The 22,877-nt window shown below is 31.4% G+C and overlaps 1 protein-coding gene and 1 long non-coding RNA gene across 2 annotated transcripts in view; one reads left to right on the top strand and one right to left on the bottom strand.

Annotated features, from left to right (window-relative positions):
• LOC139490504 (uncharacterized) overlaps window positions 1–22,877 on the bottom strand; it is a 154,580-nt gene that overhangs the window by 117,277 nt on the left and 14,426 nt on the right. Inside the window, exon 3 of the mRNA XM_071277282.1 lies at window positions 3,743–3,854. The gene's annotated coding sequence lies outside the window, so the exon portion shown is untranslated. The remainder of the gene's footprint in view (window positions 1–3,742; window positions 3,855–22,877) is intronic.
• Window positions 9,278–19,213, top strand: LOC139490506 (uncharacterized). Its single transcript, XR_011656355.1, has 2 exons — window positions 9,278–9,444; window positions 15,259–19,213. It is a non-coding gene; the product is annotated as an uncharacterized lncRNA (long non-coding RNA).

Below are 22,877 nucleotides of genomic sequence, written 5' to 3'. Positions count from 1 at the left end.
GGTCACCTTATGATGTCATTTAAGCGGTATTTTTAACATTGCAATATACCGAGAGGTTTGGTTAGCCATAGGTTCAAACCTCTATTGTTTTCTTATAATGTATTGTTACAAGTCAGAAATATGGCAGGTGATATCAAATAGTCCGTTTCTATATATGTAGGCGTTTATCTGTGTTGCAGTTCAGTTTTTCTGTTGTTCTGTTGTTTTTCTTTTATATTTAATGTGTATTCATCTGTTTAAGTTTGTATACCGGATTTTTTTTTCGCTCAATCGATTGATGACTATTGCACTTTATTTACGGATATAGATCATGCACATCAAAATTACAGACGACAACTAAAGAAACAAGATAATGACCAGAGTACCAAAATTATAATGATAGTAACAAGTTTGTATACGATAACTGTTTTTAAATTGACCACTGCTAGTTTATTTGATACCTCAGGGAAAAAGGAAAGGAGTTTTCTTCTATTTATTATTACGAAGTTGTTAGATCTCTTTCATCTCCTTGAGTCTACCCATGCTACAAATAGCGGATAGTGTGTCAAACTTATTTTTCTAGTTTATCCTATTGAAATGCAATTGCAAGATGTCAATCATCTGTCTTCTTTTTCTATGGCAGTTTCTACTGTCTGGATGCCATTCTATATTGACGGTATTGTCAAAATCTTTTTCATAGCCTTTCAAATATTCAACTCAGCATTTGTATCCTGCAAAAAGGGGGTCCATTGTGGAATTGTGTTTTGCTTTGTACTGACAAATCCAAAATGAGTTTGAACGGCTTGTGCTCGTATTCAAAATTCGTCATCGTACCGATTATGACCCATTTTCTGCAGTGCATACTAATTGTCTGAACGTTCCTATTTGAATATCGACTAACATTTATATATTTCGGAGTTTAGTGGGACATCCATTTTCTATTTACTAGTGTACATTTGTGTTAATGAGCCAGCTGCAGTCCGCCTACTGGTGCATAAAATTTTCTTGCTGAGTTGAAAAGTTGATAAAACAACTTCAATGCAGTTATTACTGACATCCGTATACAGATCGTGTTTTTAAAAAGAATTGGTGTTACAACAATTAAACTTATCTTTAAAGAAAAAAGCATTCTACAATCCAACTGTCCACTTAAACCTAAATATTTCTTGCTAAAAATAAAAACCAGTCTTGGTCAAATTGCTATAAACCTGCCTATATGTCCTCATCTAGCTCTTCTGCCGACCGGACTAAGTTCATACTACGACCATCATGCTCAGTGACATATAATATATATAAAAACTCTCCAAGTTTTGTTTGTCTGTAAGTAATTTGGACCTCTTGTCTTTTTTCTGCAACGGTTCACACATGCTTGACACGTCTGTGTCATTCCTACTTTCGTTCACTAAACCATCGTCATAGAAATTTACGGACCAGTAATAGGTTGTGATTCAGGTTGGCTTGGTCGGTCCGACATCTCTACTGGATCATGATCAAGATCTCTCACTGCCTCTACCTCTACCCCTACCATCACGCACAAGAATTCTGGTAGATTTTGGTTGCATGACTGTGTTATTTCCGAGAGCGTAGTAAGATCGCGGTATGAACGTGGTATGATTGTAGTATAGTTGTGGTAAGAACGTGCCATTATCGCAGTATAAGCGTAGTAAGATCTTGTTGCAATCATATAAATCGATGGTCGTAGTGCGGACGTGATGAGCGTAGAAAAATCGTGGTAATCGCAGTGATGTCACAGAATAAGCGTGAGGAAAACGTGGTATAATCGTAGCTTGATCGTTGTAGACGCGCAATGAGGACGTAGTAGCAACATGAAAGAGATGAACATTTACATTTTCATGCCGCGCATACCGCGACCTCACCACGATCTGAATGAATTTTAGATCACGGTGAGCGTAGTGCGATCGTGGTCTAGTGTGACTGGGGCTTTAATAAGATCATCTGTGAAAGATATGTTCCATAGCAGTCAAGCATGTCTTACTCGGGATGACCTCGGTAAAATTAACGAGGGGATGATTTCAACTGTACTTCTTGGTCTCTTGGATTACTGATATTTTATAATACACTTTGGGACTTTTTTGTATCCTGATTGGCTATTTATTCACGGTTTCCTTTAGGGTGGGATCATTTAAAAGAGGGACGAAAGATACGAGAGGGAGAGTCAAACTCATAGATAGAAAATAAACTGACAACGCCATGGCTAAAATAAAAAAGAAAAACATACAAATAATAGTACAGAAGACACAACATAGAAAACTAAAGATTAAGCAACACGAATCCCACTAAAACGTTGGGGTTGATCTCAGATTAATCGGAAGGGTAAGCAGATCCTGCTCTACATGTGGCACCCGTAGTGTTGCTTATGTTATTACTAATCCGGTAAATAGTCTAAGTTAGATTTCATATATAGTCACTGATAAGAATCAGTTCCTAATAAGATGCACACCTATTGCCCTTTCACGCAAAGACTTTATGATTTTGCCTAACTTGACAGTTCTCCAACCTATTTGTTCACATCTTTTGAAAAAAAATGTGTTTCTTAAATGCTAATCGACACTGGTTCCATGTCTCTAGTTGTTGTATTTAGTCATTTCTGCTTTTTTCCAGCATGAGGTAGCATGATACATGAAATTGGTTGACAAAGTTTTGACTGCATGCATTCTTTCTACTCTCTGAATTTTGGCTTCATATTTTGCAAATTTCGAATCTGATCCATCCATTGAAAGCAAATTCTTTTTTCTTGTTTTTCAATGCAATCTGTATCATTCTTGAGTTGTTCAAATAAGATATAACAGAATGTTTCTGACATTTGTTTTTGTATTAGTATTCGCATGCAACCGTCAGCTTGGATAAGAGAATCCTTTCAGAGTAGATTTTACACTTTAGTCAGACATTTACTGGTTTTTCAAAATGTTAATTGCTTGGATGACTGATCTGTACAGTCAGTTTGATCGAAATATTAGTGGACACCAGATCATAAATATTATAGAAGTTTTCCAAAGGGGACCTTAAATGAAGCAGATACAATATCGGGAGTTCCACCACGATTTCTCGCTCTTAAGGCAGATCTTGACATTTTTGCAGTTGATCTTCATCAACAACCTTCTTAAGAAAACGCTTATAATAATCGACTACTTATCTGTACATTTTTTTTCATTTTAAAAACTAATGTGTTATCGGTTAACCATTTGAGCATATCGGTCACCTTTATACCGAACGTTTGAACTTAGTTTTGTCCGTTTAAATTGTTGTACAATTCTAAAAAGCGGTACTGAAATTGCTTTTTGGAATGCCTTTAGTTGGTCAAATGCTTCTTGTGATAGTCGTTGTTCGTATAGATTTGTACATCACAATGAGAAATTATTTAGTATACAAAGGTTCATTCGAGTAATTGTTCACATATAGTCTAAATCTATAACACATGTTTAAGAATGATCTTGGTAGAGACTGAGAAGCTACATGCAGCTTGTGTTCTTGTCACATTATGATCCGCATCTAAATGGACTTTGTTTGTATAACTATTTACAATAACACAATAACAGGTGCATATGAAATGATGCACTTACAAAATCAGTAAAAATATTTCCATCTGTGGAACTTATCTGTCAAATTCATTTTCAATCAATCAATCAAAAGAAAAACTGTACCAAATACATGCTATGAGCCTACTGTGCATACTTGCAAATATAAAACAAGATAATGCACAATGTAATGTCAAAGCTAAATAAAAATTAAAATTGATACATACCTTTGACGATATACCTTTTTGAATCGCGTTCAGTACGTTTTCACATATTCTCTATTATCTTTCTTCTTTTTCCTTCAACGAAGAACCCACAATCTTGATATTTTGAAGCCATCTAAAAGTAAATTTTTATAAAACCATAAGAAATAATTAAATTTTGTATGCAACGCGTCTTCTGATTGGCTGTCGTCGTTTTGTTTATCCCCTCATAGACAAAATTTAGTCATGTGATCGTGACGTCATCAACGTTTTTTCATTGTTTACTCCAGTTTACAATGGAATTTAGAATCAACAACTGAACATGCCTGATTTATACGTAACCCATCTCTTTTTTGAGGAGATCAATTGAAGGTAACATGCATGAGAATTCAATAAGGTCGAATTATCGACTAGCAAGCGAATAACTCATCAACGATGTGACTTCGCTTATTTTTACAACATTGAACTAAACAGGCTTCTTAAAGCAAATTATTAATTAACTATTTCATTTCATTAATGATTAAACAAAACCAAATCATATTTCATTTTTAATATACCTCGTACTCATGACCCTATAAGAGACAAAGGGTTAAATGTTAATTAAGATATAATCGTATTTCAGATCAAACAATGCTGTTTATCAATGAAATCAAGCATGTTAAGGTGGTATGGGTGTCTTCCTCCATCTTGGATTGTAAAAAAACGGGAAACAAAGGTCGATATTTTTTTTATCAAGTTAGCAAAATTTGATGCAGGAATGCAGATATTAAATGTGAAGCTTCATTTAAAAGAACAAATTTATAAGAATATAACTTATAAATATTAATATTTTTGCAAATATTGATTATTTTTGGTTGTTTATAAAAAAAAATGGCATTTTAAGGGGAGGTAATTCTAAAACAGTGCATTTTCTGAAGGATTCTACATGGAATTTTCCTATTTTGTGTTTTAGCCGGAAAAAACGTACGGTGACCCTATCTTTTCTTTTGATATTCTCAAAGCATTGTCTGAAAGCTATCTTTTGCTTAAGTATTTTTAACAATTCTATCATTTTGTTTAGTTTCTAATCACAAAATGGTGTTTTTTCCTGTATAAAGCATACAAATTGTGTCATTTTGTCACGTCCTGTAGCTCGAGAAAATGCGCGGTGACCTATCAATTTTATTATATTTTTCAACATAAATCAATAGATACTACGTTTTGGCAAAGTATGAACAAATTCTATCATTTTCATTTTAGACTCCCATACCACCTTAAGCGTCCGCTATTGAACGATTAAGCTTTCTGTACTGTAAGTACCATCTTGTCTTTGAGTTATGTATTGCGAACATTAAGTGGGTACACCTTTGAGGAGCTAAAAATTTCTATAGAATTACACTTTTTTTCTAGACCTGATCGTTTGGTTTATATGACTGTAAACAACAATTGGTGAAGAAAAATCATATTGTGGTGCACTTTTTTTGCTACGACCCATTGAAAGTACACACTTTTGATGATAGGCTACTATCGTGAAAACAATCACAGTTCCACAATTTTTTTTCATACTTTCAAAAAAGATGAAGTTAACCAATCTGAATAAATTTAACTAAACAAACTAAAGGTAGGTGCTAATATAAGAACGTTTTATCATATTTTGATGCTTTTTGGGGCCAAATTTACAATGCTGTCAATTTTGTAAATTTGTGATTTTTCTCTATTTAAAGCCTCGGTCACCTAACCGGATAGCTCGAACGGATGCCTAACGGATAACTTTTTATCAATCCGTTCATGTTAGTTAGAAGTCCGTTTTTTATCCGTTAGACGTCCGTCCATATCAGTTGCATGTCCGTTTGGCGTACGTTTTCTCCGTCGACGTCCGTTCTGTCCGGTGGAAAATTTTGAGCATGTTCAAAACTTTGAATGTACGTCCAACGGATGAAATGTCCGTTGAACGTCCGGTAGGTCTCCGTTTTGAACGGTACTCGTCCGTTTCGTTTCCGTTTCGTATCCGTTGCGTGTCTGTTATACATCCGATAGAGGTCTGGCAGATACATTCACCAACGGACTACTACCGGACGTTTAACTTATAAAACGGATGTTGAACGAATGCGAAACGGACTTCTTCCGGACGTATAACGGATAAAACGGATGATGAACGGATATGAAACGGATAAATGCCAATTATTGGTATGTCTTATTTCTGAAGGTTCGTGAATTCTTTTTATTCATAATCGATCTCAGAGTAAGGGCACGTCTTCACACTCAATTAGCTCTTATTCTGGACAGACACTGCCCTTTTGCGGCATTTTGAAGAACAAACCAAAACCAGTTACACAGCACCTGTCCTATGTCAGGAATCTGATGTACAGTAGTTGTCGTTTGTTTATGTGATTTATACATATTTCTAGTTTCTCGGTTTTTTATATAGATTAGACCGTTGGTTTTCCCGTTTGAATGGTTTTGCACTTGTAATGTTGGGGCCCTTTATAGCTTGTTGTTTGTTGAGTGACAAGGCTCCGTGTTGAAAACGGTACCTTGACCTATAATTGTTTACTTTTATAAATTGTTATTTGGATCGAGAGTTGTCTCATTGGCACTCATACTACATCTTCCTATACCTATACACAGAAACATCTTCTTCATTCGTTTAATCCGGTACGCTTCCGTTAGGTGTCCGTTTTATGCGGTACTCATCCGTTGAATGTACGTTCGACCTCCGTTCTGTCTGGTACGTTTCCGTTTCTCGTACGTTGCATGTCCGTTATGCATTTGTTACGCGTCCGTTTTTTTCGGTCAGTACATCAACGGACTCCCAACGGATAACAATTTTGTCAACGGACAACATTTATTTTCATCCGTTATGCGTCCGTTCGTGCTATCCGGTAAGATGTGACCGAGGCTGAAAGAGCAAAATGCATAGTATTTCAACTTCTTTGAAATAAACGGTTTAAAGAATACATATCCAAGAAATTTTAAAAGAAAAAGTTATATGGGATGTACATGTTTCTTGTAAAATCATACACTTGCTAAAAATTTTTGCAAAAAAGACTGACTCGATTGGTAATTAAATTTGAAAAAAAAATACTACTAAAAATCTACTTATTGTAACGTAAGTACCCAATTATTTTACAGAGTTAAGTTTGATTATAATTTTTTTAAATTCATTGATATTTTCCATTTGTTTCACATGTTTTGGAAATAATTCCAGAACGAAATTTTAACGCGACTGAAACGTCAGAAGAATACATCTTTAAAGAAAAAACAAAACAAAACAAAAACAAAACAAAAAAAACCAAGCCCAAAACAGACATTTTATTAATCAATCACTTATTTTTTAGTTGCATTGAAGAGAAACAACTCATGGTTTGGATAAATTGTATCATTGCTGTACAAATAAGGTATCCAAGGCATTTAGCTAGGTTTTGATCTCTACTACATGTAAGTAATATTGCAGTTTTTATAGGTAGCCAGTTTCAATTGAGATTGAGATTACAAATGAGAGTAGGAACAATCTTTTATGTGAACTCAACATTCAAAATATCAAAATTCTCAATAGCCTGGTCGAATGACAAAAATAAAGATAAATGAGTTGCAAATTGATGTGTGTAGTATCTTTCTTGTATGATCTAGTTTTCTATTTAAGTTAAATGCTGAAAATCAGTTACTACCTTATACTTCTATTTATAACATTTTAACCTTTGCTTATTTGTATTACAAATCGTTTCTTGTGACCTATTTCTGTTATATTTGTTATCAAAGTAACATATTCAATCTAAACTGCCCATCAATAAGATTTATTTTCAAACTAGGCCTTCTTTAGCAAAATGTATTTAATATTCATATAACTATTTGCCGTATAATGGAGATTTCAAAACTAACAACTTTAGGAAACTATTTTCTTTTAAACTGCTAAAAACATTATTACTCCGATTGTATTTCTTATATCTATACATTTGTATAGATTGAAATTTAGATCAATAAAACAATAAAAATATTTCAAATCAAACAGGTTTAAAGTAAACCGACCATAACTTAATCCAATCAAACTGTGCAAGATTTTATAACAATAAACGGTCCACACAATAAAAGGGTAAAATGGGTAGGTAGAAAGTGACTAATATCTAAAGACCATTTTTGTTTTTGCAATAACGAATAAAAAATGTGTCAACTAAAAGTTTTGCTTAAGTTTCAATATCATGTCGTTCTGTATTTGCACTTTTTTCGGATGTTCGATTTGTGTATTTAAGGCAATAGAGTGTTTGGGTTTCAAAAGTGTACACAGTTATAGACTTTACATAGAAAATTGACCCTTTTAAAACATTTAATATTTCACAAATAATAATTGGATACAAAATAAAATCAATTTCATTCCACTGATTTTTTTCCCCTATTATAATTGGTTCAGTGGTATATATTATCAATAAAGGCAACAGTAGTATAACGCTGTGCAAAAGTCAAAAATCGGTTGAGAGAAAACAAATCCGGACTACAAACTTAAACCGAGGGTAACACATCAACTATTAGAGGAAAACAACGAAACAATAGAGCACTGAACTGCAACAAAAACTAAGCGACAATGCAACATACATAGGAACGAACTATTAGATAACAACTGCCAGATTCCTGCGATTAGTTCATTTAAATAAATCGTGAATAGGTAACATCGAAATCCCTAAAAACAGATTATCACACACTATAGTATACAATAAGGATGTTATGCAATCATCGTTCTATTTCGTGAAAAAATTATCTCTGATACAGATGGACTCTTTGACTTTGTTAGCTAAACAAATTCCTAACTTTGTTAGCTAAAAAACATCCTAACTTATCGGTACTGAACAAACATCATCAATTTTGTTTATCAGGCTGTTGTAATTCAATGACTTATGAAACAAATATATTCTTGTAAAACATATGATATGTTGATTATCATTGTCAACAGTATAAGAATAAGAATATTTAGGAATAAGAATATTTATTATTCGAATCAAGGGCCCTTGATGGGCAGTATAACATGTATACATAAAACAAAACATCATGATAAGTGATAAGTATAAGTGAAATGTATAATGAAAGAAACAACTAAAATGTCAATACAGTAACTTTATACGACTCATGACTAATATCATAATATATATGATCAAGTTATGCCACACGTGGAGCATGATGTGGTGACCCTTTCGGATCACATGAGATTCCCCCTAGATATTGGTTTGGTTCGTGTTGCTCAGTCTTTAGTTTTCTATATTGTATTTTGTGTACTATTTTTGATCTGTTTGTCTTTTACTATTTTAACCATTGCGTAATCAGTTCATTTTCGACGTATGAGTTTGATATCACTCTGGTATCATTCGCCTCTCCTCTTTAGAGGAGACATGCAGTAAAATAGTTTTGTAATAACTAGTTACCCTTTATAAAATGCTACATGTTTGATTTGTTTTCTGTCTATAGTTTTCTTTTTTTTAATTACAATCATATACTAGTAGCATGAATTTTAAACTAGTACAATTTTTTTTAAAATTTTGTTTACAAACATGTTGCCAAAATAAATAGCCTTAGTTTGTGTAAACTGTTTTTCAGGTCAGGCGTTTAAAAGTGTCAGATGACGAATATTCCTTTATATGGTTAATATAAACACCATCACGATGTAACCGGAACGATCAAAGGTAAAACTTATAAGCTACACTACATTTGATAACGTCATTCTAGCTTATCGTTGTACATTTGGAATACTTCTTTTGTTTCAGGTAGGTTATCGTCTGTTTTCTTGCATGTTTTGTAATGTACTAGTTGTGCTTTTTTGTTAAATGCAAAAGGCTATAAATATTTATGATATCAAACATTCGTGTTATTAGCCCTTACTTTGTCTTTTTGAAATGGACGTGTCCTATATATCGATTATTTACAAAATAAATATATTTAATGCTTTTCACATTCACTGACCTTTGTAAGTTACTGTAAGCAAATGAAATATTATAAACTATTGAAGGGTTACAAAATCATTTTTATTCTGAAACACTTAATATTTTGTAGTAATAATAATAACAGTTTGTAAATAATAATTATTATAATTTTAACGAGATTGCCAATGTCTTTTATCATCAGATTTATTTTACTTTCCATTCCATTATTTTTGAGCTGATCTACTTTTTCCATCCTTTTTATTTGTCCTATTCTTGAATATTTCATTTCTTTTAAAATCATCTAATGATTATAGTTGGCTTTTATTGTTTCGTATGTTACAATAAGATTGTCTGACAATTTATGGTAGTTTTTTTTATTAGATTTCATTGATCGTTATACCTAACAATATTATGTTAGCTGGAAACATAAATTTTATCAGTGTATAATCGCTGTAATCAAAATAAACAAGTTTAAAAAGTAATAGTCAGAGTATGTTTTTTTTTAATTAGAAAACAAAAAACCTTCTGTTACACTAGCACTGTTATATTTATCTATCTCATGAATAATTTTACAAATTTAAAGCAATATTTTCAGCTATTTTCAAAATTTCTTTTATTTAGTAACACAGGAATTTCATTGAAAAAGGATTTTACGAATTCACTGCCACATGTATATACATTTGATTTCTAGATTTACATTTCACTTGATCTTGTTTGAAATGATAAACAAGTTTTAATGAAATTAAATATTTCTCTTTACTGAAATCGTCTAAAATAAATCATGACCAAAACAAATTTTGAAGATGAGCAAGAAGATATTTAATTATATCAAAGTAAACAAAGTTTGCCGAGGGTAAACATGCTTTGATATCAATTTATAACACGTGTGCATAGACTTTCTTTTTAAAAGGAAATCCTTTATTTTATCCAAATCTTCAGCAATTTACTGCAATAAAATTACCAAATTGTTTTCACGTAATCCACGAGTCTATTTTATTGGTTATCAAAGTTACGTTCGGGGAACTTTTGCATCAACCCGGAAGTTTATTTGCAGCCAAAACTCTTTGTAAACTATTTTCGAATTAAATATACATGTTGCTGGTCGTACATTATGGAATAGTTGCAAATGGAGAATGTGTCTATAGAAAACAGATGATGCCCTGCTGGTATATAACGTAATAAAGGGGCATAACTAGGGAATTGTAAATGTGACCCTCCTCAAATTCGAAATGATCTCTGCATTATGATAGTAAGCATTATGTTTAAGTTTAATAGCATTTGGTTGAGGCAATCTAAAGGTAACCAATTTTTGGACGTACGAACAAACGAACGTTAGGACGGACAAATGTAAAACTTAATTCCTTCTTCGCCTAGTCTCATTAAAAAACAGGGAAGTAAGTAAAGTGTGCATACATCCAAGTATTGTTTTTCTAGTTTCAATGATTTTATAATTATCAGAGATTTGTTCCATATGATGTTAAATATGATTTTAAAATTTTATCTGTCAGTTTTAGAACTTACTAGCGCATAATTAGTCTGACACTTTTGTTATAACCGAACTACAGAGGTTTCTTTTACACATTTTTTCCGACCTATTCGACGACAGTCAATTGAAAGAAAGAACAAATTACGAATACACGTGTTGAAATACAATATGAAACATGCCGAGGTAACCAGCATGTCCACGTAGCTGCTTGCTATTGGTTATATTAAATGAATAGAATATGTCCATTCAAGTTTGAAAAACTTAATAAAATACTTTAGAAAAAATAAAAAAACGAAGCTATCTAATTGATTAATTAAAAGAAAAAACTACTACTTCTTCTACTACTACTACTTCTAATAATAATTATGATAATAATAATAATAATAATAATAATAATAATAATAATAATAATAATAATAATAACAATAATAATAATAATAATAATAATAATAATAATAATTATTATTATTATAGTAATTTTATAATAGTAATAATAAAAAAATATTGTTATTAATAATAATAATAATAATAATAATAATAATAATAATAATAATAATAATAATAATAATAATAATAATTAAAAATAATAATAATAATAATAACAATAATAATAATAATAATAAATATAAATATACTAACTTAGTAATAATATGCTTATCAATTAATATAAAAAAAAAACACACATACACACAAAAACACAAAAATACCAAGATTAACTTAATCAAATATGTATTTACTAACGAGATTCCTTGCCTTGAAAACGCATTTACAGTGTTTTTATTAATCGAAATAACTTGAAGAAACAAGTAATATAATTTGATTTCAGTGCAAAAAATATTTATGTTAGCGACCCTTTTTTGTACGTTCTTGACACACTGGTACATTTCCCCATTCATGTCTGTATGGTAACGTTCTAACAATTAACACAAAACGGTTATGTCTGGTATTTTTGATAGTTGATATAAATAAATTTAAAAGAAAGGTCTCTGTTTTGCAAAGTATAAGTTGTAAAATCAATTAAAAAAAATTAACATCTATGTTTTAATATTGATCTGATAAAATTAATTGATATAGCTGTATTTATTTTATGGGTAGCAACAAATCTCTAGAATTTAAATTGATATTAGTTCTAGAAGAGAATGGATAAAACAAAGAAGGTTTTCAATGATACAAATAAGCAAGATTTTTTTAAATTGCTTTTGTATTTAATTATATAGAAAATATTTTGTGTTGCTTTGTAAAGCAATTTATTTTCATGAAATTCATAAATACCACAATTTATTTTAAAGAACCAAGATAAGCTGACGTCGCAGAAACAATTTAACGTTACTTCAAATTATTTATATCATAACTGTAAATATAGAAAAAGAAGATGTGGTATGATTGCCAATGAGACAACTCTTCACAAGAGACCAAAATGACACAGAAACTAATAACTATAGGTCACCGTACGGCCTTCGACAATGAACAAAGCCCATATCTGAGAGTCAGCTATTAAAAGGCCCCAAAAAGACGACGTAAAACAAGTCAAACGAGAAAACTAACGGCCTTATTTGTGTACAAAACATGAACGAAAAACAAATATGTCATATAAACAAACGACAACCACTGAATTATAGGCTCCTTACTTGGGACAGGCACATACATACATAATGTGGCGGGGTTAACCATGTTAGCTACTAACAACTAATAAAACAATCATGCATCTGAGACTAAATTATCAATCCGTATACATCCAACATCCCGGCAATGGATTTAGTATAAAGACGTCATAAACAGTCAGAGAAAAACATGACCTTTTAATTAATAGTCCTCCTTTTCAGTCAAATATTTTTAACAAATTATACACTTAATAAAAATGATTTCATAAACTTTATATGTATCGTAAATATAACATCGTGATCAATCATAGGATGTATTTTAAATACGTTGGTATATGAAAAACTTAAGGTAGGTAGAAGTTCCGGATTGAAATATGATCATAAAATCATAATCTCATAATCCAACATGGCGAACATTATGATTTATTTTATTGTTAACTCAACCTTAACTATACCTACTTGTGATGGAATTTATAAACACTAATACCATCCTTAATACAGTACATACTAAAATCAAGTGCTTTTCCTTATGGATATTTAATTAAAAGGGTGTACTTATGAATCATTTCAAACCTTCTACTTGTGGTATTATACATTGTGGTAAAATTTCAATGCAATCGAAATGCTTATCCACAAGTACTTATCCGTAAACTAGAAACATACTTGTTGTGTGCCCCTTTTGGGCCCTAATGTCTAAACGGTTAGGACCATCATCCCCAAAATAAATCCCAACTTTCCTTTTGTGGTTTTGAACCTTCTTTAAAATATTTACCCGTATGCTACAAAATAGTTTAAACAACTCGCGTTCATTAATATTTATAAAATAGACATCTCAATTGCAACCTATTTTTTGTTTATCAATGAGTTGATATCAGTCACGTAAAACACACGTCAAGGGGGTTGGGGTTTCAATATACAAATAACAAAAGTTAAAGGTAGGTTCTTAAATCAATTCAATAAGTGACAAAAATCAGTGAATTTGCAAATTCAAACTTATCGAAAGAAATTCAGTTAAAAAGAAATAAGAAAATTTAATTATTATACCCTGTATTATTTTACTGATGCAATTTCTGCGAAGTCAGTGTAAATACAAATATAATCACAGCGGTTTGTGCATGAATCATTAATGTTTTTTAATGCATTTCTTTTTTTTTTTACAAATATATGTCCAGTTACCATTCTTGATCTTAGAAATTGTGGTATAATTTCAAATATAAGATACACATTTAAGGAATGACTGTAATATTTTTTTTTATGTTTATGAAGAAATAACATAAAAACAAATGTGGTGCACACTGAATTACCCACATAGCACCACATTTGTTTTTATGTTATTTTGAATATTACAGTCATTTCTTATAATTTAATTCTGAATTCCATTTTTAACCGACGTTAATCATGAATAACGTTGATGACATGACAGTCACATGACAAACTTGTGTATATGAGCTGATAGACACAACACTGTAAGCCAATCAAAAGACGCGTTACATTCAAAATTAAATTTTTTGTATGTAAACTCTTCTTAAAAATCATAACAATTATACTGGGACAGGGTAAGCATATTAAAAACAAATAATAATGTTTTAAGATTTTGGTTTAATATTTCCTCTTTATTTGTATTACTTTATCACGTATTTAACGATGGTATAATTTTTTCTATGATTTTTAGCAATGTGCAGTTTACTATCCACATTGACCATTTATCTAAATCTTTTTACCGACTTTCTATGAACAGATACTATATGTAAGATCAGCACGACCTACACTTATATACATAAGGAGATGCATATGAGTGCCAAGCTAAGAGATCTTTAAAAAAAAATCAAGTCAATTCCTTTTGTTCCATGTTCATGTTTATAAAAAACCAACATAAGAAATTAGTTTGTCTGCCAAACTTATTGTTCACATATATATTTGTTTTTCCTTTACCAACGTTTTTCGCTTACCAATTTTTTTCAATTGACAACTGTGTCATTTAACAACTAATGTTTTCAACTAATTCATGTAGTAATTTAATAATAGGCTACATGAATTAGCCTTACATTTGTAAGAACAGGCAGTCCAAAAAAGAAAAGAAAAAGAAAACATCAAAACAAAAATCTTAGCATTACTTTAAGAATAACAAAACAACTCGAAATGACGTCTTTGTATTTAGAATTTACAATTATCTTTTGTAAACAATACATCAACCATGAGCCCATATTTTATACTGAATTCACGTACACTAGCTAGCATCCTGTCTTATCCTTCAAAAACTAAAATCATCAATCAATACCTAAACACAATCTACCTTCTCGTAACACACTTCTGGTTATTTCTAATTCATGCTGAAGATAGGAATTTAAAAATTAATATTCTGACCTGGTTGGCGCTAAAAACTAATAATATTGCCAAAGGCAAAATACAATGTATAGACTTTACTACTGGCTACAACCAGAATATCAAATGATGGTATCCATACTTCATAGACTCATTAATAAGGCATAGCAATGCTTGATGTATGATAAGGAATTTAAGAAATATTTCAGTTATAACTTTCTTCATGATATTAATTATTTTGTCTTGCAGTTATGTAATATGTGAACCGAAAGGCTGATTTGTTAAAACAACGTCCAGGAAATGTCAGAGCAACCGTCTTTTATTCAAAATAATGTAAACACCTGACATTACTTGGAATGAAGCTGGACTCTTGTCATTAGATAAAAAGAATATTGCATCAAGAATGACAAGATGAACAAAGATTGCCTGTACCTAAAACTGAAAATTCAAAATACAGAAATGTCTCGATGTATTGTTGCAGGTCAGAGAAAGACCGGCATTGGTAGCACATAGGGCGAATAAATCAACATGTATTTTCATCTTTGTAATGTGGTCGGCATATTTTATCAAACTTGGCAAGAATGACCTAAGCGAGAAGAATCGTTCAGATCAGGAGAAAATCATGGAAGCCACAGATTAAGTCAATCTTTCATCTAAATTGACTTTTTTAGCTCACCTGGCCTAAAAGGCCATGTGAGCTTTTCTCATCACTTGGCGTCCGTCGTCGTCGTCGTCGTTAACAATTTTTCAAACATCTTCTCCTCTGAAACTACTGAATTGATTTGAATGAAACTTAGCATGATTGTTCCTTAGATTATCCTGCACAAAGTGTGTGCTTCGATTTTTGATCCGTCAAAAAACATGGCCGCCGTTACTTAAAATAGAACATAGGGGTCAAATGCAGTTTTTGGCTTATATCTCAAAAACGAAAGCATTTAGAGCAAATCTGACGTGGGGTAAAAATGTTCATTAGGTCAAGATCTATCAGCCCTGAAATTTTCAGATGAATCAAACAAACCATTGTTGGGTTGCTGCCACTTAATTGGTAATTTTAAGGAAATTTTGCAGTTTTTGGTCATTATCTTGAATATTATTATAGATAAAGATAAACTGTAAACAGCAAAAATGATCAGCAAAGTAAGATCTACAAATAAGTTAATATGACCAAAATTGTCAATTGACCCTTTAAGGGGTTATTGCCCTTTAATGACAATTTTTCACAATTTGTTCATCACATTTGCTAACTTTAAAAAATCTTCTCCTCTGAAACTACTGAATGGATTTGGATGAAACTTAGCAGGATTGTTCCTTAGATTATCCTGCACAAAGTGTGTGCTTCGATTTTTGATCCGTCAAAAAACATGGCCGCCGTTACTTAAAATAGAACATAGGGGTCAAATGCAGTTTTTGGCTTATATCTCAAAAACGAAAGCATTTAGAGCAAATCTGACAGGGGTAAAAATGTTCATTAGGTCAAGATCTATCAGCCCTGAAATTTTAAGATGAATCAAACAAACCATTGTTGGGTTGCTGCCACTTAATTGGTAATTTTAAGGAAATTTTGCAGTTTTTTGTCATTATCTTGAATATTATTATAGATAAAGATAAACTGTAAACAGCAAAAATGATCAGCAAAGTAAGATCTACAAATAAGTTAATATGACCAAAATTGTCAATTAACCCCTTAAGGGGTTATTGTCCTTTAATGACAATTTTTCACAATTTGTTCATCATATTTGCTAACTTTAAAAAATCTTCTTCTCTAAAACTACTAAACCAAATTCAACCAAACTTCAACTGAATGATCAGTAGGGTGTATAAAATAAAGTTTGTGCTTTATTTTTTATTTCGTCAAAAAACATGGCCGTCATGGCTAAAAATAGAACACAGGGTAAAATGCAGTTTTTGGCTTATATCTCAAAAACTTCAGCATTTAGAGCAAATAAAAAAGAAGTTAAAGTATTTATTAGGTCAAGGTCTACCTGTCCTGAAATTTTCAGCCGAATTGGGTAACTGGTTTTTCAGGTATAATGCCCCTGAATTGATGATTTTAAAGAAATTTTGCAGTTTTTGGTTATTATCTTGAATATTATTATAGATACAGATAAACTGTTAATAGCAAAAATGTTAAGCAAAGTAAGATCTACAAATAAGTCAATTTGACCAAAATTGTCAATTAACCCCTTAAGGAGTTATTGCCCTTTAAAGACTTTTTTCACAATTTGTTCATCATGTTGACTTACTTTAAAAAATCTTCTCCTTTGAAACTGCTGTATCAATTTCAGCCAAACTTAGGCTAAATGAGTTTCAGAGTATCTAGTATAAATTTTATATTTCATTTCCTTGTATGTCAGAAACATAGCTCCTATGGCTAAAATAGAACATAGGAGAAAATGATTTTTTTTTTTGCTTTTGAAGAAAATAGGACGATTCAAAGAACATTTAAATAAATTGAAAAGCCAAAATAATCATTGAGAGATTTAACCAAAAAAATTAAGGTGAGCGATTCAGGCTCTTGAGAGCCTCTTGTTTTTTTTTTTATTAAAATCCTACCATTTGAAATGACAGGGAAAACTAATATAGGTCATGTTCTTTACTCCATTATCATCTTATTTTACCATAAGTCGTCTTTCATGAGGTGCTTAGTAGTAAAATCGCCAATTAAAAGTCTCGAGTTTCTTGTATTAAAATAATGGAAAATAAATGTTCAAAAATTCAATTAAAATATTAATTTGTGAAAAATACAGATAAAAATAAATTGAATTAACCATTGCATTCCTTTTGATTTGGTTTACCATTATAAGCCAAAGTTACTAAGTAGAAAATGGTGGATTAAACCTGGTTTTAAATCTAGCTAAAACTCTCTAATATATGGCAGTTGAATTGTGAACATCAAATTGCATTGAAAAACTCAAAATCAAACACTTGCATTAGGAAAAGAGTTTTAAATTTATTCAGCAATATTGTGAATTGAGTTATTTCCCTTTGTGAATGTATAAAATAATTGTAGATATTTTAACTCGTTGTCCGATTTATTGCAATTATAAATGATTTTCGTAACAGCAATATAGTTATCATCACACATCTTTATAAAATTGATATCGGAATGGCGTTAACAATAGATTGTCTCGATATAATTGTGGTTATATTCGACAAAGGTTGGACCTGTCCGCGCTGTGTTGCTCATAAATCAACAAATCTAGATGAAAAGTTTGAAATATAGTTTACAAACTAACACATATACGACTTTGTCATTTATCCTCTTATCATTTTTCCTACAATTAGTATATTGATTATATTAAGGTTCATTTTTATCATATTTCTATCACAGCACGATATATTTTCATTTTAAAATCAAAGTGTAAAATTCTGTTGACTTAAATACCCCCTTACTACTGCATATGAAAATAAAATTATTCTATGAAATTGTTTAACAATTATTAAGACAATAGTAGTATACCGATTTTCAAAAGTCATAAACGATCGAGAGAAATCATTTCAAGACTATTTCCAGATCATAAAGATGAATTTCGTTTTAATTTGTGTGAATTAATATTTTCCGCCCCTTACTGAATAAAATCAGCCTCCTGCAAACATTTGCTGCAAGTCTGCTGCGAACTTGCTGCAGACTAGCAGCGAACACAGAGCCCGTCTTTATGGCGTATTTGCTGCAAATACGCTGCAGGTCTGCTGCTAACAATTTACCATGCAAATGAGTGTTTGCTGCAGACCGGCTGCAAACATTTATATGCAAATGAGTGTTTGCTGCAGACCTGTTGCAAACATTTTTTATTCAAATCAATATTTCTCTTGCGCGTTTGCTGCAAACTTGCAGGACCTACATATATACGTTAAATATACAATTAAACAATATGTCATGTTGTGTACACAAAACATTTCAGTTCTGTAAGGGTTTTACTACAGTTGAAAATCTGGTGAAAAATATGACCAACATTGTAAGAAATACTGAACTTTTATATGATTGTCTCGTGTTAGCAAGGTCGCTATTAAACATGAGTTAACTAGAAACATTCTAGTGAACAGTTACAATAAAAGCCGAATTGAAATCAAAATATATAATCATGTACGGTTGTCACTTCTCTTTGAAAAAATCAAAAGAAGAGTACAACAGCATATAGACGCTTTGCACAAAATTAGTTGAAAATGATGCCATGCTAATAAATTCATAGAATGCAAACTTCAATTTATTTTCCTAGTGATTGTTTACCTCTCTGAAACTCGCATTTTGTCCGTATATGCATGCATATAGATCCTAGTAGTACAGGGGAAAAAATATTCTATGGAATCGACTGATATGCAGCAAAGATTCTTATTTGTGGAAATAAAGTTACTGAATGAACTCAAACGGACCTTATCATTATGTAATATCATTGAGAGTAAAAACGGGGAATGTATCAAAGAGACAACAACTCGACCAAAGAGCATAACACAACACAGTGTGATAATCCCGCACCCAGAGACGGACTTCAACTGACTCATAAACAAAAATGTGGACTAATTCAGTGTTTCCCCTATCACACAAAAAGGACATGGTAACTTAATTGGAAAAGGGCATTTTAAGCACACAAAAACCTATAAAAAGGGCACCTAAAATCCATGGAAACTTTACAAAAGGGCACCTAAAGTGTATGGAAAATGTACCTATAGTATGCTGCAGAAAAAAAAAGTATCAGGTATTATACAAGTTCAATAATCACTATATGGAAATAAGTTCAACTTGTATTTTAACCATATTTAGAAATTATTGTACATGTTCTTGATCGAAGGAGTTTTAAAACTACATCAGATGGAACAGGAGAAGATATATATTGCAAGAATACATTGCATACATTGTAGAAGGTGTTACCAGTTGTTGGTTGGAAGTTATTTAGTCTCATTTAAATAGTTACAAAGAGTGCTTCTAAGTAAGGAGTTTTAAAAATATAACAGGTGGAACAGGAGATGATATGTTGATGCTATAATACATTGCATACATCATGTACATTGCAGAAGATACTAATAATTACTTTTCCCCCCTCCATAATGGTTAAATTAAAGGCATATGTTTAGTGCTCCTATATAAGGAGGATTATACATACAAGAAGTAAAACAGGAAGTGTCTATGTTCAAAATACGAATTCTTTAAATTTCATACTGACCATACTCAAGGTTATGAAACAAAACACCTTTTTTTTTACCAATTTCGTCAAAACTATGCATACCTTTAAAAATGTTTCACAATTGATTTTAAATTCATGAATACTTTTTTATTTAAAAATAAAGTTTTGCAGGTGTATATGCTGTACATAAACAAATGGATAACATGTGGACATTTTCATTACGTATTACACCCAATTTACAATAACCTTGACAAATATCACTACTAGACTTGTTAAAAGTCTGCTCGACTATATTCTCTACTACTTGATTGTCTATTATTGTCCTTTGTTTGCCAATGATTTCTTTACAAAACTATTTAGTAACGCCTCGAATACCAGATAATTTGTTGGGTATAATATTGGTATCCATCGTATGTCCGATTTATAAATAAACAATCATTCGAATAAAATAAAGAAGATGTGGTATGATTGCTAATGAGATAACTCTCAACAAGAGACCAAATGACACAGAAATTAACTACTATAGGTCACCGTTCGGCCTCCATGGCTCTGAATATAAAGTAGTCGTCAAATACACCAAGTCAAAATAATGCTGATTACTACAACTAAAGATAATTGTACGACCTCCAACTTAACTATTTATCCCGATACCGTGTGGACAGCTATAAAATGCCCCGACATTATAAAATGTGAAACAGTTCAAAAGACAAAATCAACGCGAAAGAAACATGCCTTTTGAGTTACAAAGTTATCCATTTGCAAACTAGATTAGGCAACAAAGAGTAATCAAGTAATTGAAGAACTTTAAACACCAAACAAACTAATTATCTGGTATTCGAGGTAACTAAATAGTTTTCTAAAGAATTCATTGGCATACAAAGGAAAATAATAGACAATCAACATGATCAAGCAGTAGAGAAGATATTCGAGCCGACTATTAACAAGGCTAGAAGTGATATTTCTCAAGGTTATTGTAAATTGGGTGTAAATATTTAGTGTTTGTTTAATAATCTTAAATCTCATAATTAGTAGTAAACAATCATTAACAGAGGCGATAAAACTGCCAAAGCCAAGGTATTTAACTTTAACTTCCCATTATAAGTTAATTATAGTGTTACACAATCAGGTAACAATTTAACTGAAATGCCGATGGGCCAAAAAAATTACATTTTATTTTTGTAAAGGCTTCTATTTAGGGCATTTCCGAGACCGGTGCTTTGCTTTTGCACCAATTGGAATTTCATTTGCGCCAAAAAAATCTTTTATTTGCACCACAAACCATATTTCATTTGCGCCAAGATAAAACCTTTCATTTGCGCCAATAATACAGGTAAACAAAGGTAAATATTATTAATTTTTTCTTCTTCAGAAAATACTTTAAAAATAAATACATTTTTTTTTTATAATAAAACATATTCCTCAGAATTCAGTCATCTTAAAATCATTCACAAGGTATGTTAAAACTTCTTTAAAACACAGTTCTGTACTTTTAACATATCTAAAAAGTAGTAAAACTGCAAGACAGTTGTATGCATTATACACTATAGTAAAGTTATAATTCTGTCCATATCAGTTGTTATTCGAGCTTTGCAAGTTGGAACACCTAAACGATTTTTAATTTGATGCATATGATAAGCTATATACCATATGTGTGATCATACAAAAATACAGACTTATTTCCTCTATTGGACTCTGAACTGACAATGTCCATTTATACACCTCAAGCATATACTTTTACATTTTATAACTTTAAACCTCAGTTTTGTATTAGAAATTAGTATGAACAATCATCCAGGAGAAATACTGTGAAACAAATCTTATACAAGATACAGCAAAGAATATTCAACTGTTCGGTTATATTTTATTTGAACTACCTGTGAAATGGCGCTTTTTTTTTATTTGGCGCAAATGAAAGATTGGATTTTTTAAAAATTGGTGCAAATGCAATGCGCACTTCGAGACAATAAATGAAGGCAATAGTAGTATACCGCTGTTCAAAACTCATAAATCCATGGACAAAAAACAAAATCGGGGTAGCAAACTAAAACTGAGGAAAACGCATTAAATATAAGAGGAGAACAACGACACAACATTAAAATGTAACACACACAGAAACGGACTAAGCATTAGACAAAATCCTATGAGAATAACAAATATAGCATCAAAACCAAATACATGAATTTGGGATAGATAAGTACCGTGACACGTCTTATAGTAATGTGAATTCACACTAAAAAATAAGAGAAAACAAACGACACAACAGAAACACAACGTTAAAATGTAACAGACACAGAAACGAACTATAATAAAACAATGGCCATATTCCTGACTTGGTACATGACATTTTTAAAGGAAAAAATGGTGGGTTGAACCTGGTTTTGTGGCATGCCAAACCATCCTCTTTTATGGCCATGTGAAATACAACATTAAAATGACAACACAACATTACAGGACTACATTATAAATAAATAGGAGAACATAATTGACAAAGAAACACACGAATAATAGCTAACAAAAGGCAACAAGTTTTAAATTTTAATACGCCAGAAGTGCATTCTGTCCTCACAAGACTTACTAGTGACGCCCAGATACAAAAGTTTGAAAGCCGAAACAAGTACAAAGTTGAACAGCATCGAGGACCAAAATTTCAAAAAAGTTGTGCCAAAAACGGTCAAGGTTTTCTGTTAGGTACCAGAACATCCCTATTATTTAGAATAATTTATTCCTTTAAATTTGCAAACAGTAAAT

The sequence above is a fragment of the Mytilus edulis genome, chromosome 10, assembly GCF_963676685.1.
Source record: "Mytilus edulis chromosome 10, xbMytEdul2.2, whole genome shotgun sequence".
Classification (NCBI taxonomy): domain Eukaryota; kingdom Metazoa; phylum Mollusca; class Bivalvia; order Mytilida; family Mytilidae; genus Mytilus; species Mytilus edulis.
This window is presented reverse-complemented; position numbering and strand designations above follow the sequence as displayed.